The 17880-nt window shown below is 41.8% G+C and overlaps 1 protein-coding gene across 1 annotated transcript in view; it reads right to left on the bottom strand.

The window, feature by feature from the left end:
* The window catches only part of Ror1 (receptor tyrosine kinase like orphan receptor 1), a 374004-nt gene that overhangs the window by 297404 nt on the left and 58720 nt on the right, over positions 1 to 17880 (bottom strand). The gene's annotated exons all lie outside the window — the stretch shown is intronic.

Below are 17880 nucleotides of genomic sequence, written 5' to 3'. Positions count from 1 at the left end.
TAGCTTCCCACTTTACTGATGAGTATGCTATCATCTCCAAGTAGAATCTCCCTGAACGCTATCTCCCAAGTTTCCAACAGCAAGGCAATCATGGGAGAAGCCCCTGTGCAAATCATGGATGAAGAAAGAAGTAACATGGAGACTGTGCTGAGAGGCAGACTTCTAGCAAGCCCCACTAGGAAGGGAGACTGCCTGGCAACCTCTTCTTGAGCACAGTTGGGTCAATGTGCTGGACAGCAGTGGGCAGGGGCACTTTCTCTAGTTTGTCTCACAGTGTAACTGGACACAGCAGCAGAAGACTCTTGTCTATACAGCATCCCAATCTGTCTTCCTGGCCCTGTTGGAGATACAATACTCATGCAGCCTATGACAGAGCAATACCCAAAAGGAGAGAGAAATAAATAAAATCCAAGGGAAAAACAAAGCAGTGACTATTAGCCAAATGGTTACTGCCAACTTGTATTTGCTACATTAAATTATTTCTCCCCCAAACTCAAGAGAACCATAAAGATAAAAATTCTGGCAGCCACGTCTCCGTGTGCAACTTTATCACATATTTTAATAGTATCCTTTCCTGCTGATGAAACATTGGGGAAAGGGTGGGAAGGGAGGAAGTTTCTGGACTCAACAGTTTCAGATTCCTCTGAGACAACTCCTCTCTCCCCCAGGATAAAGCCCTTTTTCCAAAGAGAAAGAGTCTTTTGAGTCTTTTGGTCCAGCTATTTTTCAAGACAACTTAGGTTAATTCACTCAAAACGTCATCAGGCAAAATGGAATTTCCCAGCGATTACCAACTTTGCAGTGAAGTCAACAGAGGGACGGCAAGAAGATGAATTGGTTTTTAAACTTTGAAGGTTGCACACCTGCCTATGTGCTCGTCATTATTGTAAGTGATGTTCACATAATTGAATAATCGACTAACTCGTCATCTCTATTCCTCTTGCTAGCCAGAATGCTGTCTACCACCAGATTGTACCCTTCAATCTTTTTTTTTTCCTTCCCTCCTCCTTTCCAACTTTCCAATACAGAACCTCGTTAATTGGTTTGTCTCTCTGGCTGCTGTTTGACACTTTCAGAACTTCTCCCATTTTAAGATTTCCTACTAAGCCTTTCCCTTTATGGACAGTAGTTATCCACCTTCCCATACACAAAATCCATAGTCAATTAAATACAATAAAGCTTCAATTGAACAACTATTATGTCTATTCTGGGTGTCAGTGTGGTGGAGAAAGACCTGAATTATAGAATAATGATAATAATAGCTGCTATTTGCTCCTACCCTGTATGCCAAGGATCTGAACTCGCCTGGACACGTGATATAGCCTCAGGCTGCATCACAGAGGAATGTGGCCTCTGCTCTCTGGCAGGCCTGGGTCTCGCTCAAAGCTCTACCACCCTTGAGCCAGGTTCCTGACCCTTCTATGCCCAGGTTTCTCATCTGTAAAGTGTGGATATTAACAGAATATACTTCATAGGGCTATTTTAAGGATTTCATAAAATTGCAGTGCAAAGCACTTAGTCCAGGATCTAGGGTGTAATGACATGTGGCAATCATCCTACTATCCCTACTTGAAGAAGAAGAGACTGAAGCTCAGAGCTAACTCATGACATGGGGCTGGGATTCAATCCAAACCAACCCAACAGGGAAAACTGCTTTTTCTCGTGCCTCACCCTGGAGGGCACATCAAAAGACTGAAGTTGGTGCTAGGCCTGGCAGGTCAGTCCCACCTCCTGTTGGAGCCTCTCCCCAGTGACATGGCTGATGATCAACCCTGCCACTTTTCCATAGGCTCCAAGCCGTACTGTACTTGGCCTGTGAAATTTATCATAATAATGACTAAAAAAATATGCCTTACTTGTTTCTGCCTCCCCAGACCTGGAGCAGCACCTGAAGAGGGGACACTGTGTGTTGAACAGGTGGCTAAAGAGCACAAACTACGTGCTAAGTACTCTTCTAAGGAACCAACATGTACAACATTTCTATTATTTAAGTTTAAAAAAATATCAAATTAACTTTGTAGAATGATGGGGGAGGCTATTTTCATAGAGGAGCAGCTCCTTCTCTTAAGGTGGGCTGCCGAGCACAGGAAGGATTCTACAGACTTTGTGGAGGAAGAAGAGGGTGCCCCAGCCAAGGGGAACCACACACTCGATGGCTAAGAGGCGGTAATAAGAGCAAGGTGTGAGAAGTGTAAGGTCAGTTCAGGGGTTTTCTGTGGGGAAACAGAAGTATGATCAGATGGCAAAGTGAGACCAGGACAGGTTGGGCCTCCAACACCAGGAGGGATGGGTGACTGGCCTTGACTTCAAAATAGGTTGCTGGTGGCATTGAGAAACAGTTCCATAGCATTCTGCTCCAGGTCTTCACAAAAATGGACAAACATAGCAGAGATTCTGAACCTGCCTTGGGGGAGGCAGATGGAAGCATCACAAAAGAGTCCCATAGAGAGAACAAGGGCTCTTCATCTTCACGGGGCCTGCTGTGCAAGGAAACACGGACAAGGTGGGGCAATTGCCCCTCCTGAGCATCAGCACCAAAACCCCAGCCAGGCAAAGAACAGAGGTCACCTGTTTTCACACTTCTCTGATGGATGCACCTACAGATGGGCACCCAACTCAAGGAGCAAGGGAGGCAAATATGCAGGGCTCCTCCCGGCACACTTAGATTGTGGCCTGGAGCAGCACATACTCCAGAAGAGTGCACCTCTTACACCTCATTCAAAGGCAGCAGAAGGTGGGTGGTAACCTTGAGAAACACAGTCTAATATCTTATTCAGTTTTCCCATCTCACATCTCAAACATCTCAAGACTGCAGACATTTAAACCCGGCCATGGAGACATGTAAACCAATAACTAGGTAAATATATTGCTTTATTCACTCATGCACTTGATAGATTTCTTCATGTGCAGAGTGCTACATATATTGTGGTAGGTGGCAGAACTACCATCTAATAGGCACGATTATAAGAATCTTAAACAAGAGGGCAAAAGAGAACGAATATCTTAATAAGTACTCTGGATGGCAACAGGAGACCTGCTGCCTAGGTCACTGAGACCCTAGGAGTCAGGGCAGCTGTACCAAACCAGCAAAGAAAATGTCCTCATCTAAACAAGACAAAAGGAAAACACAACACTATCATCAGATTTAAATACAAAGTACACTTGAAAGTTAAACTCAACTAGTAGTTTGGGAGGCAACACAGTTTACTCTTAAAGCAAAGAATCAGATTTTTTTTTTTCTTTAAGTAGCAGGGTCTAATCTTGGTTTACCCACAGAATTACTGTACCGTTCTAGGAAAATATGCAAAATGCATTCCGTCTTCATTTGAGTATCAGGGAGAGGTTTAATCAATATTCAAGAAGTAGAATGAGAAACTGCTAAGCTAATGCAGAGTGTCCCTGTTAATTAAAGCCACCTAGGGGTAGGGCCATGGATTCCAGGAGGGAAAAATGGGGAAGGAAGGAGATAATCTTTAATAATTCCTGCACCAGGCAAAAGAGGATAGAGAGAAAAGGAGGGAGGGTGGAAAGCAGGAAGGAAGAGAGGAGGGGGGGAGGAAGGAAGAGGGAAAAATAAAAGACTGGGATTTAATTCAAGAAAATGCTATTTCAGGAAAATAAGCATTTGACCTAAAAAGTAAAAGAATACACATTAAACTTTAAAGGTAAAGATGATAAGTAAGAGACACCAATACAATAACCCCACACCTCTTTAATGTTGGTAGCCACTCACTACATTTAGACTTCGGAGGCAGGTGGCAGCCTTTTAAGATAGAAGGGAGGGAGTGGTAGGAGGAGTTGTGTGCACCTGGAACTGTGATAGGAAACTGGCATGTATTACTTCATTTATTCCTCAAAGAACCTGGCACATTAGATCTCACTATTTCTATTGCATTGCGTCCAGAAGAACTGAGATAGAACACGCCACTTCCATCATGCCAACTGCACAGGACGGTGATTTGGGGTAGGGCTCTAGTTACCTTTGTTAGTAACCAAAAGCTGCTTAGGAAGTGAAGCAAGATAGTCTTGAGATGCTTACCAAATAAGGTCCATGCTACTGACCCTTAAAGACCCAAATATAGCATGAACTTGCACTTGACCATGCCCCAATGGCACACATCCACTGTCAATTGATAAGAATGCACAGACTCATAGCTATTTGCAGACCAGTTACAGGCTACTTGGATAAAAGATATCCATGTACATCCAACATGGAAAAGGCACTTGAGATAAGAACAGTCTCCTCAGTAACTCAAACTTGGATTACACCATACTTGAGGGTCCACCATAAAGCAAGTTACCAAAAAGTTAGTCTTTTTTTTTTTTTACATCTATACAACACAGTTACTACATTCTTAGTCCCTTTATTTCCACACATTATTTCGAGCAATGATTAGGGGAACCTTTGTTAAACACTTTTTAATGAGAGGCCACAAAAAATAAATAGGTGAAAACTATTGTCTAAGAGACCAAAAAGAACTGATGATCTAACTTAAAAGAGGCTTAAATTGCACCTAAAATTATTTAATCTAATTCAATTTTGTTTTTTTTTAAAGGGGCCTAAAAGTAGTTCAGAAGTTGATACTTTAAGTATTGAATATCCAAATCATTCATTCCTTCATTCAACAACCACTTTGTGAGCAACAGTTAGGTATTAGAAATCCAGAGATAAAAAGCAATTCCTGCTCTGAAGGAAATAAAAATGAATGGGAAAAGAAAGTATAAAAACTGGGTTATGAAGAGCACAGGAACAACAGGAGAGCCGAGGAAGGACTCTTAACCTAGTGCGGGCAGGGATGGCAGGATGTAGACACTGGAGATGGAGGATGGTTCCAGAAAGAAAAAATACAATGGATCATCTCTATTTCTGGTCAAGATGGAGAAACAGGTTAACTATCAAGACCAGTGTAATAGGCTATGAGGGCCAGTGATCCCTGAGAGAGGGGAACAAATGAAGTGAGCTCTGAGTCCCCCAGTAAAGAGAGAGTATCCAGATTAAAGTGCATGGGGGACAGGAGGATCTCAGGTGAAGCCCAATGAAACCCTTACATTGGGTACAGTACATGAAATCCTGTTTTACCTCTCATGGGGAATAGTTAGCTCTAAACTGAGTGCTGCTGTTTCAGTTCTGCCTCGCAAACCTTCCAGTCAAAACCCAAAAAGGTCAAGCTGCTTGTAAACAACTTAACTACATCCCAGAAAAAGCTCAAGAACATTTGTAGAAATTCAAAACTATCCAGCACCCAACAAGATACAATCCACAATGTCTAGCATCCAATCAGAAATCACCAGGCATGCAAAAAAACAGAAAAATATGACCCCTGATGAGGAGAGGCAGGGAAAAGACATCAAAACAGACCCAGAATTGACACAAATATTAGAATTAGCGGACAAGAACATTAAGGCTGCTATTATGTCTACAATACCTATGTTCAGAAATGAACTAGAGATGTTGATGATATAAAAAAATCAAGCTTTTAGGAGTGAAATGTACAGCATCTGCAATGAAAAAGACACTGCAGGGAAGATAAGACGTTGGGGAAGAGGAGGGTTAGTGAACTAGAAAACACAAAAATCAAAATGAAACAAAGAGAGAATTTAAAAAATAAACAGCCCCCCTGAGTTGAGAAACAACTCCAAGGGCCCTAATACACATGTCATCATAGTCCACAAAGGAGAGAAATTAAATATCAAATATTTATATTTATCCCTAGCCTCAGAGAATTTACAATCTCAATGGAGAGACCAACTTAATAAAAGACCAACTTAATATTTATAAACATAAATATTTCATAATAACAGAAAAAAATGTCATGAGGCACAAGATTACTTCACTTTACTGAAGTCAGTTTAGAAAGGATCCGGGAAGAAACATTTGAATTGTCTGTTTCAGAATAGGATATTTTCAGATAAAGCATTGTGTAATCATGTATATTTAGAAACACAAATTCTTCCTTATCCATTCCCCCTGTGCTGGGCAGCATTGATGCAGATACTGTGTGAACATGCACAGCCATATTCTGTCTTTACCCATGATGGGAACAGTACATTAAAGCTTGTAACCCAGAGGAGGCAAAAGAGAGAAATGGCTATTGGTCACCCTGCCTGATTATCCTCCACAGGAAATAGGCTCCAAGTGTTCTCAGAAAGAGACGGTCAACTCTGCTAGGGAAAGACAGCAAATGGAGAAGAAATTCATAAGATAAACAACCGTCACCTATTTCTAAAATCTCCATCTTGTCCTGCTCCCAGATTTGGCTGCCAAAAGAGCAGCTACAAAGTGTGGAAAAGTCTAGCATGGGAGGAAGCCGGAAGCCAGGCAGCTTTTCTCTAGGTTTCAATTCACTAACCCATGTAAGGAAGAAGCCAGGCACCTGAGCCTTCAGGCAATCAGCCACACCCAAATGATGCTAAGACTTAGTTAGATAAGCCCTGACAAGTTTGTGGAAGAACACCCTAAATAGATGAGCAGCAGAGGAGTAACATGTCCTATATTCTTGGAATAATGCTGCAGTGAATGAAAAATTCAAAGCAAGAGACTAGCGTCAGGTTGGTTATCTGATATTTTCATTAAAGAACAAAGACACTTTCATTCTCCAGGAGCTTGCAGTCGTGCTCTCAGGCATGATGCAAAGCCAGATGGAATCTTCTTGACCAGAGCCTACTGCCCACACTTTACAGATGGGAACAGTGACAAGCAGGAGAGTGAGAAGTTGCATCAAGGCCACATGGAGGGTTAGTGGTTAAAATTCATGTCATCCCACCTCTGGGAAGCTGCTCTCTTTACATTAAATTCTGTGCCTTTATCCACTTCTTAGAGTGAATAAATTTGTGCTGTGATTTTAACATAGAAATAAACCAGCATAGGAAAATTATGTTTGAATATGGAAATGGGTGCTTTTCTTATACTACGCGTTGGCCTAATCATTCTGCTAAGAATGACAGTCTCCCTTAAGGAAACCTCATACTGCATAGATTCTTACTTGTGTTTTATTTACAATTAAAGATTCCTTAATTTTCCCCCAGGGTACTGCTTAAGGTTTAATTTATATTCTATTTTGCTGAGGGGAAAAAAAAAAAAGGTAGAATAGCAAAACATGAGCTGTACTCTTGCTCTGCTGCACACAAGATATATGATTGGGGCAGGATGCTCCACCCCTCAGTTGTCCAATCTGTAAAATGAGGCTCACAATAGTACCTGCTTCCCAGCTTTGGAGAATTTAATGCAATAACTGGCCTAAAGCACATTGCCAGGCACACCGCAAGGGTTCAAATACATTAGCAACAGCTGTCAGCACACCTGGTCCTGTGATGGGGCAGGGGAGTTATTATTTTAACACCTCGAGGTTCAACCACACTAGTCAGTTTTCAATTCTGGTTCTTGAAAAGAACTTAGGTACATATGTGCTGGGCACTGACAACATTAGGGCGTTTTATTCTTATAATTTCTCTCTTTAAGAGTTTGTACCCTTCCATAAAGGTAAACTTTAGTTATAATAATACTCTTCTAAGTCTGAGCAGAGCTAAGTTATTTTCCACCTTATACTATAAACACTGGGCCATAGAGTGTGGTCATAAAATGTAAAAGTATTGCATTTTCCTTCCACCTCCGCCAAGTCCTTACATAAAAGCGGGGCTCAATTACAAGTGTCACCCTGGGTTTCCCATGGCTGAAGCATGTGGTAAGACTGACCTGTCATACTACAGATTTGTCCTAAAAGTAGAATGTGAATTCAACAACTGCACTCGCCCAGTGAAAATGATCTGGTTCATTTTTTAATTTTTTTTTCCTGCCATCAATACCCAAAGGAACTGGTTTGCATTAGTGAGTTAGTGCCTACAAAGGTTTCTTCCTCTTCTGGACAATTAATTTATATCATATAAGACAAATATTGGCACATCTGGACAAACTCAGCATGAGTCTCAAAACCATGAAATTTCCCATCTGTGAATAAAAACACCACTCCACACTTCTCAGAAGGAACAAGCTGAGAGGGAGGAGGAGGGAAAGGGACACGAGGACTCTTCAGTGATCTGTGGGACTATTGTATGAAAGAGGGATCTAATGGCTGAGGCTGAGCACTCTGCAAAGCAGAGGGAGCAAGCAAATGTGAAGAACATTTGCAGGCAGAAGCTCTCAGCTCTACAGCAGGAGGACTGCCATGTAGAGGAGGCTGACACACTCCTGCTCCCAAATGACAAGGACTGCAAAAATACCCAGGCGGCACTGAAAAGCCCCCAACATGGGGCCAGTTTCTTTGCCTGCACTCCTAACATCAGCCAGAATAGTTATTCCTCCATCCCACGACTGTCCCAGAACTGAGAGAATATACTCATAATTGGGATTTATGATTACTTCCCCATTAGGACCTCTGACAAACAGTACAGATTGGTCAGCTGCCTTGGGAATGGGGTCATCTGCTGCAGGTCCTAATGTTCAAATCTTGCTAATTCTGCTTTCCACCTTCCGTTTTGGTCTTTAAACCTAACAAGAGAAACTCAGGTTGTTCTGCACTTAGCTTTGCCACTGCTCTTATGGAAGATGCCAGTCTGTCTTCCATCTTCCTTAAATGCAACATGCAAAGAAAGACACTTTTCCTCCACAAACCTTAAACTAGAAAAGCACTGTGGGGATTATCTGGAACAGTATTACAAATCATTTTTCATATACAGGTGTTCTCCCTTTCTCCAGCATATGTTTTGTGTAAATCACATTCCTTTTTTTTCCTTCTGAATGAGGTTATAATTGTTTGCATATGCTTATTATTTGATTTTAAGAATACTAATACACGGTCATTAAAGAAAATTTGGAAAGCAAAAAAAATGGGGCAAAGGGATAAATCACCCCCTGCTCTACACTGTATGTTTTCCTATCATCTTAATGAATACATGACAATGATCTTTTTAACTGATTGATATTTCAAAGATGACTTAACTATTTTTTTTAAATTTTTTTTAGAGAGAGAGAGAAAGAGAAAGAATTTTTTAATATTTATTTTTTGATTTTCGGCAGACACAACATCTTTGTACGTGGTGCTGAGGATCGAACGCAGGCTGCATGCATGCCAGACGAGCGCGCTACTGCTTGAGCCACATCCCCAGCCCCAAGACTTAACTATTTTTAACTGCTCTTCACTTAGTGGTGGCTCAACATTTAATTCCTCAGTTCTCAAGACAAATTGAGTATTAGTGGTTCAAAAACCTTTTAAAGAACCAAGGGACAGTGCCATTTAGAAACATGGAATTTTGGAAACAGGAAAAGAAAGTCAGAACCTATAGGAATGATCAATGCAACTGCTCATCTTATGGATGAGGATGCCGAAGTCCAAGGAGTCAAGTGGGCACCAACCTCTGCTAGAACAGAGACCTGGGTCCCTCTGCTCTATGGCCAATATGAGTCCACTAAAATAAGGACAGTGCCCACTTCCACCATCCCTCTGCAAGCCACCTCACAGGTTCTATGAGTTTGAATTTCCGTATTTTTACTTTCCTTAGAAAGGGATATGATGTGTTATGTTTACAATGGGTATACAGCAAATTAATAAGGCCAAAGGGAGCTTTGACGAGGATGATTCTACCCAACCAGAAATTTAAACCTGCCCTATAACATGGCTAATTGAGGAACAAGAAGAAAAGAAAAAATAAACAAACAAAACTCCAGTCTTCATTATGACATCTTGACTCAAATTTTGACATAAATTTATGTGTCCAAATTTCAGTAGCTAACTTCACACACACTGAACAAGCAAAAGCCAAAAATACCCCCAATACCAAAAGCTAGAAAGGGGAAAGAGCAAAGGAACTCATCTATTGCGGAAAGGAGTTCACACCTGGTCACGTCCCTTGGAGAGCAATTCGGTGACATCAAGGCCAGGTGAAGACGTGTGCCCTCCATTCTGCTCCCAGCTTTGTAGCCTAGAGAAATTTCACACATGTCACAAGAAGACGGGTAGGACACTTTTCATGTCAACAATATTCATAAAACAGGGGGGAAAATGAGAAGAGGAGAAAGGGTCCATTAACTGTGAAGTGGTCACACAACTTAACTGATTCTATTAACACACAGTTTCTAAATTAATAAGGCTCAATATCAAAAACACAATATTGAGCAAAAAGAGCAAGGTGTAGCAGGACAGGTACAGTAAATTACCATTTATAGGAAGTTTAAAAACAGGAAAAACAATGCCATGTGCTGTGAGTGGGTTTATACAGACAAAAAATCTAAAAGCACACACTGGAAGGCGGATACATCACATTGAGAGATTCTCTCAGGAGAAGAAAGGCCAGAGAACATTGGAGGGGTGCACTGGGGCTTTAGTTGGAACTATAATGCTTTATTTCTTTAAAAAGTTCTGAAGCAAACATGGCAAAAGCATGTCATTTGTTGGTTTACATTTCCATTTGCTTAAAATACTTGAAAAATTAAAAAGGAAAAGAAATGACCAGAACGGCTCAGCCATGAGTCAGTCTGGATCACTGAGATCCATCCATGATTTCTGGCAATTTTAGCAATACTAACTCCATCACAATAGCCTTTGCATCCCAGTGCTCAATACACTGCCCAGTCAAAAGCAAATACTTACTAAATGCAGAATGAGTGAATGAATGAATGAACATATAGATAAGCAAATATGAACAAACCAACTGGTCATTATACATTATTACTGATTCAAAAGTGAGAAAAACAAATAAATATTGTTAAGCACTTGACATTCAAATTATTTCTAAGTGTGGGTCCATGGAGAGCTCTCCTAAAAGGCATCATTAATGGAGAAAAAAAAATTAAAAACAGGTGAGCAAAGCCATCTTTAAAGCTTTTTCTAGCCCTAAAATCCCTAGCACATTCATGCTTTCTAGTTACCTGAAGGAGCAGTTGTTCATTGCCATAAGTGACTCAGGACATTGCCAATGTCTTGAAATACATATAAGTCTTGGAGTAACTAAGCCAAGGATAGAGCTCTTCTGAGACCTACGGTGAAAAATTCCCAGCATTCTTCTGTCCTATTAACAAGGCACATCAGGATCCGGAATGACTCTGCCTTCATGAATGGAGGATATACTCAAACAGTCCTCAAACGCTAGAATGCAACATTTTGAAACAAAATATTGCCAAGCCCATCACTGTGCTATCAAATCCTGACTGCTATGAGGGAATCAGTAGACAGGCTCAGTGAAACCCCAGAAATCTGCTACCATGTTTTTGACACTATGGACTTTCCATAAACATTTAAATGAATCTAAAAACAATTTTAAAAACCAAGATACATGATACATTCACCCAAGCTTAATAATTAAACCCAATAAGTCAGCTTAAAATCATTTAAGTGAAAAGAATAATATTAGAAAATACCACAGTCCTCTACCACCTCAAATGAAGTGGGTATTTTTCAGTTTGCTTTTTGTTATGAAAATATTCATTTACTTTGAAATGTGATCCAGAAGCTTCCTTCTGTGGAATACATGTGTGGAGTATATGCCACAGGAGAGGCAATACTGATGCACTGACGGTGTCCCTCCGAAGTCTAACTAACAGGGGCTTCACATGCAGCCACGTCCCCGGCAGAAGGCTCGGTTCATAGCTGCATCTTACTGCCCGTGGGCTCCGCTCTCCTCACAAGGGAAGGCAGGGAAGCATCTGTGCTCTGGAGTAAGAATAAGGAGACTTTTCCTTCCCTTCAGGTCTTCTTTTTAAGGTGGCTGCTCTAAGTCAGAAATCATAACCATCTGCTTTAGCCCTTGAGCGTCCCTCAAAGGCCTAATGGCAAAGTGACCTCTTTATTAACCTCATGTAAATCCGAGTTGAGGGATTGATTTGTTTCCTTGAAGACTCTGTCTGATAAAATGGTCACTTTTCACTTTCTCAGCTCGGATTGAGAATGCCTCAAGTCTACTCCTTAGCTTTGTTTTTAATCATGAGGGAAATAGAGTGGAGGCCCCCAAAGGGCTGTTTCCCTGCATGTGTCTGCCCAGCTCTGGAGATGCCACTCACCACCTCATGTAATTGAAAGACTCCATCTTTTATTTCTCCACACCACGAGAGAACTGTGGTATGCTGTGGGGAGCCACTCCAAATGCACGCACCTTTAAGTCCTGATGCACCGTGGGGATCTGAAAGATCACTGCAGTCTGGTGTGGTAGCTATGACTGGTGACTTGGGCTTTTCCCTCGCTTGGATAACAAGGTGTGGCCCTAGAAGTAGGCAGCACCCAGAGGAAATGAGCTACACTCCCCTGTTCTTTTGTTATCCTACCCCTTTGCCTTTTTGGGGATAGAATGTTCCATGGAACCACTCTTGTATGTTCCCTATGTAAGAATAAAGAATTCTGGTGGCTCTCTTTCCAAGGACCCTTAAGGTCGCAGAGTCACCTCTGGATTATTGAAAAAGGTAATTCTGTGTGGTTGTGTGCTTTCTTGGTCATTTTCTTGAGTTATTGGAATAGTCAGATTTTGTGAACCCAGCATTACGTCACCAGCAAGGATAGATGGTGACAGTATGCATTGTGTAAAGAGTGGACACGTGAGCTGGGGATGTGGCTCAAGCGGTAGCGCGCTCGCCTGGCATGCGTGCAGCCCGGGTTCGATCCTCAGCACCACATACAAACAAAAATGTTGTGTCCGCCAAAAACTAAAAAAATAAATAAATATTAAAAAATTCTCTCTCTCTCTCTCTCTCTCTCTCTCTCTCTCTCTCTCTCTCTCTCTCTCTCTCTCTCTCTCTCTTAAAAAAAAAAAAAAAGAGTGGACACGTGGGCCTCTTTAGCCACAGTGGGTTTGTCTGAATGGAGACCTCAAACCTATATGTGTGAGAGTCTTAGCTCTGTAAGAGGAAGCAGTAATAGAAAGCACCACAACTTACTTCACTATGTCGATCAGGACAGCCCCTTGTTTTCTTTAATTGACATGTTAGAATTTTAATTATCAAGTTCCTAAAGAACAGTGGCTTTCAACTGAGATGCGTTCAACCGGTCCGACCTCGTAGGGCAGATGGAAGTTATTTGTCGGGCCGCCAGATGCACAGGGTTGAACACATGTCACATCCACATCCTGTGCCTTAGATCCTTGTGGCAGGAGGCATGCACTACAGGAGTCTCAGAAAGAAAGACCTCTTCACACACCTGACCTTCTCCTAACCAGAGCCAAGGGCTTGCATCCAGAGACACAGCAGAAGGGTGAGCTGGTGGGACTGAGGTGCGTCATGCAGGACGAGATCTTGGACAGAACCCTCCATGGAAGAGTGGGAAACACAACTCCACCGCCATAGAGGGGACTCCCCAAGTCCTGTCTTCACTGTAAAGTTGAAACCCTCTAGAGACCCATAACCCCAAAGAAAGGACCCAGCACACCTACCCACTAGCACCTCTTGCTTGGTTCTTTTGTTTTTTCTTCCCCCGACCCCTGCTGGTTCCTCACCCTTGCCATTCTAGAGAAAGCAGTCATTGGTGGAATCAACGACAACAGGACGGCTGGGATAGAGGAAAGAACTAGACTTGAGAGTTCAACCAGACTCCCTGGGGAGCTAGCTTGGAAAGGAGAGCCCGGAACTTCCCTAACCAACCAAATCCTACCATCTGTCCTAGTGACTGATTAGCAGTGACTTCACCTCCAGGTCACCCCCTTGGGCACCTGCAGTCAAGAAACCAGGAAAGAGTCTTTGCTCCACAGTAACAGGCTGTGAAGCATCAGGAGCAATAGCAAATTTCTCAAGGCTTCTTCTGTCTCTCCAATAAGAGAGCAAGGTTAGATCATGTCCATCATCCCCCAAAGCCTTGGTGTCCTATAATCTTCATGACTCCTTTCTCTGTTGCCTCAGTTTCCTCAAGTATCAAATTGAGCAGCTGGAGCAGATGATCTTAAGGTCCTTTCCGATACTGAGCCTCAGGATTCAGCTGATGAATCCAGATCATAAGCAGGGATTTTACTATTAATCTCAGTGGCTCTTTCTTTGCCAAATCATGATAGAAATGTGCTGCAGTTGAGCGCCCCCACTCCAGCTACCAGTACATCTGGTTGAGAAATACACAAGCTACTTTTATCTGCCCACTTACCAATATGTAATAGTCATAAAAGGGGTGATTAATAACATCTTTAGGAGGTCCTCCACCTTGACATTATATCTGGGACTAAGGTTATCAAAACCAGCAAGAACACAAAGAACACACTCATGGCCTTGAAAGCAAGCCAGAGAGTGAGACAGAGACCATGCAGGTGGCTGCAAGGAAAGCTAACATAATTACCAAGAAAAGGTGCATTGAGTTAATAGAAAGTAACTCTGGAATTGAGGGATGGGGGTTGAAGACAGATGTGAGGGGCCAGCCACCTCATCACCATGAATGCTGAAAGCAAGAATCATGCTTTGCTCAGTCCCTCCCCCGACTCCCATATGAAATTCACTCTGCTGGTTCAGAGGTTCAGAGGTGTGGGCTATGGTGCCCTTCGTAGGAAAGATACAGAGAACTGAAAGCTGATTAGAAGCAGCACCTAGGGCTGGGGATATAGCTCAGATGTAAAGCACCTGCAAGTGTAAAGCCCTGGGTTCAATCCCCAGTGGGTGGGGGTGGGGGGGACAGTGCCAGGAGAAGTTGGAGGATAAGTAAGTAGTACAAAGGTAAGTAGCAATTTCACATACTGGAGAAGGCTTTGGGCATAAAGACTATGAGTTCAAACCCTAACTAGAACTTTGTGATCTTTTATAAATTACCAAGCCTCTAGATTCCTCACATGTAAAAATGAAGATTACAAACATTTGGTCTATCCGAAAACAGATTTTTTTAAAGTGTGTGAAACAAGCACAAGTATTTGGGACATAGTAGACCTTACTAGAAACTGGAACTCACTATGAAGATACTTGCAGGTATCCAAGATCTGACCACCACCAAGGGGGAGGGAGCCAATTGAGAGAGCCTCGGGAATCCAGAAAGGAGGGGCAATAACAAGGCAAATGGTGGGTCAAGGCCTGAAATGGCAGCATATAAGAAATCCTCAGCATTATCACTTTTAATAGATAGCTACCAATGTTAAGGGGAAAAAAGCAGATTGCAGAGAAGTGCTAGAAGATGACCCATTCATGTGGAGACAGAGAAAGACAATTGAAAGCATGAAGTAAAGGAAAAGAGACTACAGAAATATATCCCAAATACTACTAGTAATTATCCTTACTATTTCTAGGATTTCTTTTTTTTTTTTTTTGGCTTGCTTATCAATATTTTCCTAATGATTTTAAGTATATGTGTGTGTGTGTGTGTGTGTATTTTAAAAACTTCAGTTTTTCTCATTTGAAAAGTTATAAAAAATGATAAACTAAACATTCAATACTATGCAACAAGTCTGTGCTGGAGTAGGGAAACTGAAGCCCCAGGGAAGATCTTTGGCTTTCTGAGATTAAGGCTGTGTTCCAATTATTCAAAAGTCATTGTACATTTATGGAGAATCCCATATATGGGATCCCTAAACGTATGTGGAGAATCTTTTTAATCCAAAAGCACAACGTCAAACATTTCAGAAGAAAATATAAATTCCCCAAAAGCCTCACGTTCACAAGGGAATCTGATGTGCTCACATAACATTATAGCTCACAATGCTGGGTGTACCAGTGAGGCAGTAAATTCAAGGAGAGTGATTTGAGCCAGGCCTTAGAGAACTGGGAGACTTCAAAAGGAGGGATAAAGTCGCTTTTTGTTGCAGAGACAATTTAATTAAAAAGAAGCTCCGTTCCACCCACTCCACCAGGTAACAGAGAATTCATTGTATTCTGAGGAATTGAAAATCCTACAAGAAGTCAGATTGCATGACCTTTCGTTTGCAATAGCTTCTTTCAGGAAAGGGAGTTATTAGGATTGCATGAAATGAGCTGCTTCCTTTTGGTGTAGAAATAACTTTAAACAGGTTTCCAAACCACATGAGCCATCCTCAACGAGCAAGTTCCCTGTACTGGACTCCTGGAGGGCCCAATTTTCACCCCTGGCCCCAACACAAACCCAGATTCTCCTACCTGTTATCAAGCTATTCAAGTGCTTTCTACTCACCCCTAATGCTCCAGGACCACTGTGACTGTAAACATCTTTTGTTCTTTCAGTTATCATTTTCTCAGAAGATGCTCTGGGCTAGACATGCAAAGGTACATAAGACAGCCTTATCCTCACAGAGTTGATAGTCTAGCAACAGTAACGGACTCATTAATAGACACCTACAGCTCCACAACTGAGAAATGCATGGTACATGCAAGAGAAGGGAGAAAGGATGTATCTAATCAGCCTGAGCCAGACCATAGGGACTGGAGGACATTCCAAGAAGAGGGGTTGGTAGGGACAAAGACATTCCCTGTGGTGAAAAGGGACATGAGTGAGCAGAAAAGCACAGGTTCATGTGTGTGAGACAGAAAATGAGAAGACAAAAACACACAGCCAGATGCACTGAGGGCTTACTATTGGACAGCCAAATTAATTAATTCTACAACAATCCCATGAGGTAGATTCTGTCATCAGAATGCCACACGTGAGGAGACTGAGGCTATACAAGTGAAGTTACTTGGGCAGTAAAATGGTAACCAATCTGATATGCTGCCTCCTGAGGTTGGAAAAGTCAACAGGGACTGTCTAAGAAGCCCTTTGAAGTCATGCTAAGAGGCTTGGGCTCTTCCCATAAACAGCAAGGATGCAGAATGCAGTTTTAAGAACAAGGGAGTCAGAGTCAGATTTGTATCTCAGCAAGGTGTGAAGGACAGAGATGAAGAGAGACCCAAGCAGAGTTAGGGAGATCAGTCAAAAGTTGTCCAAATATTCCTGTGAGCAATGGGGCCCCCTGATCCAATGGGCTAAGGAATGAGTAAAAGGGACCCCAGATATAGTTACTGGGGAAAGAGTTCTCCATGGATGTCCTGAGTTTCTGTACATCTTTTGATCAAAATACTGGCTGCCCTTGGTTCCAGACTATCTTTGCAAAGATGTTACATGGAGAATAGATCTGGAAGAAATGCCCTCCCTCTGAAGCAAAGAGAAAGCACACACAGGGCTCCATACTATTGGGCTTCCCAAGCTCAGTGTTCCTCTTCTGCAACACAATGCACTCTATGTATAAATGTCACTTGGTTGTCTTCATGACACCCTCCAGGAACCAACTCTTGACAAAGCAAGAAAATACTGACAATCTGGCTATTGACATTTCTATGAGTAAAAGTTGTTTCTCTCTAACCCAAGAATCTCATGTCTCCTGTCAATGTCTACAAAGTAGTAATGGCAAGCTAACTAGTTTATTTGCAAGTATGGTAATTTCTTAAATCCTTCACAGTTCTTAACAATATTAAGGAAGAAAAATCAGCAGAATTGGAGACTGGATAAATATAAAAGGTGAGAAAAGAACCAGAAATCAAAGGTAACTTTTGATATTTTAGGTTGGACAAAGGAGAGGATAGTGGTGCTACTAAATTAGATGGAATATATAAGAGGTGTAAGGGGGTTGCTGGGGGCAGATGGCAGGTTGAGTTTGGAGGCCTAGGAGACATCCATGTGGAAATATTTAACAAAAAGCTGGAAAACAGAATCAAGAGGGTCTGGGTTAAAAACACAGATACAGGAGTCATTAACATTAGGGGTAGCTGAAACCATGAGAGAAGATAAAATCCTCTGTCCAACATAAAAGCTTTGTTGAATTAGACCATGCAAAAGAACCATCATCCCATTCATCCCTATATCCTAGCTCCTAGCAGAAGGCTTCGCCCATGCTAAATAAAGGGCTATTAAACAAATGGCTAAAGACACACCTCAAATTAGTTACAGCTTTTGTTAAAATTAGAGTTAAAATCACATACAATTACCTATGTAATGCTAATCCAAATTTTCCCAAGTCAGGGTCTCAGATACAGGATCTCTAAATTTATTTCACATG

The sequence above is a fragment of the Ictidomys tridecemlineatus genome, chromosome 11 (assembly GCF_052094955.1).
Source record: "Ictidomys tridecemlineatus isolate mIctTri1 chromosome 11, mIctTri1.hap1, whole genome shotgun sequence".
Classification (NCBI taxonomy): Eukaryota; Metazoa; Chordata; class Mammalia; order Rodentia; family Sciuridae; genus Ictidomys; species Ictidomys tridecemlineatus.
The sequence above is the reverse complement of the archived record's forward strand: the minus strand, read 5'-3'. Positions and strand labels throughout refer to the sequence as shown.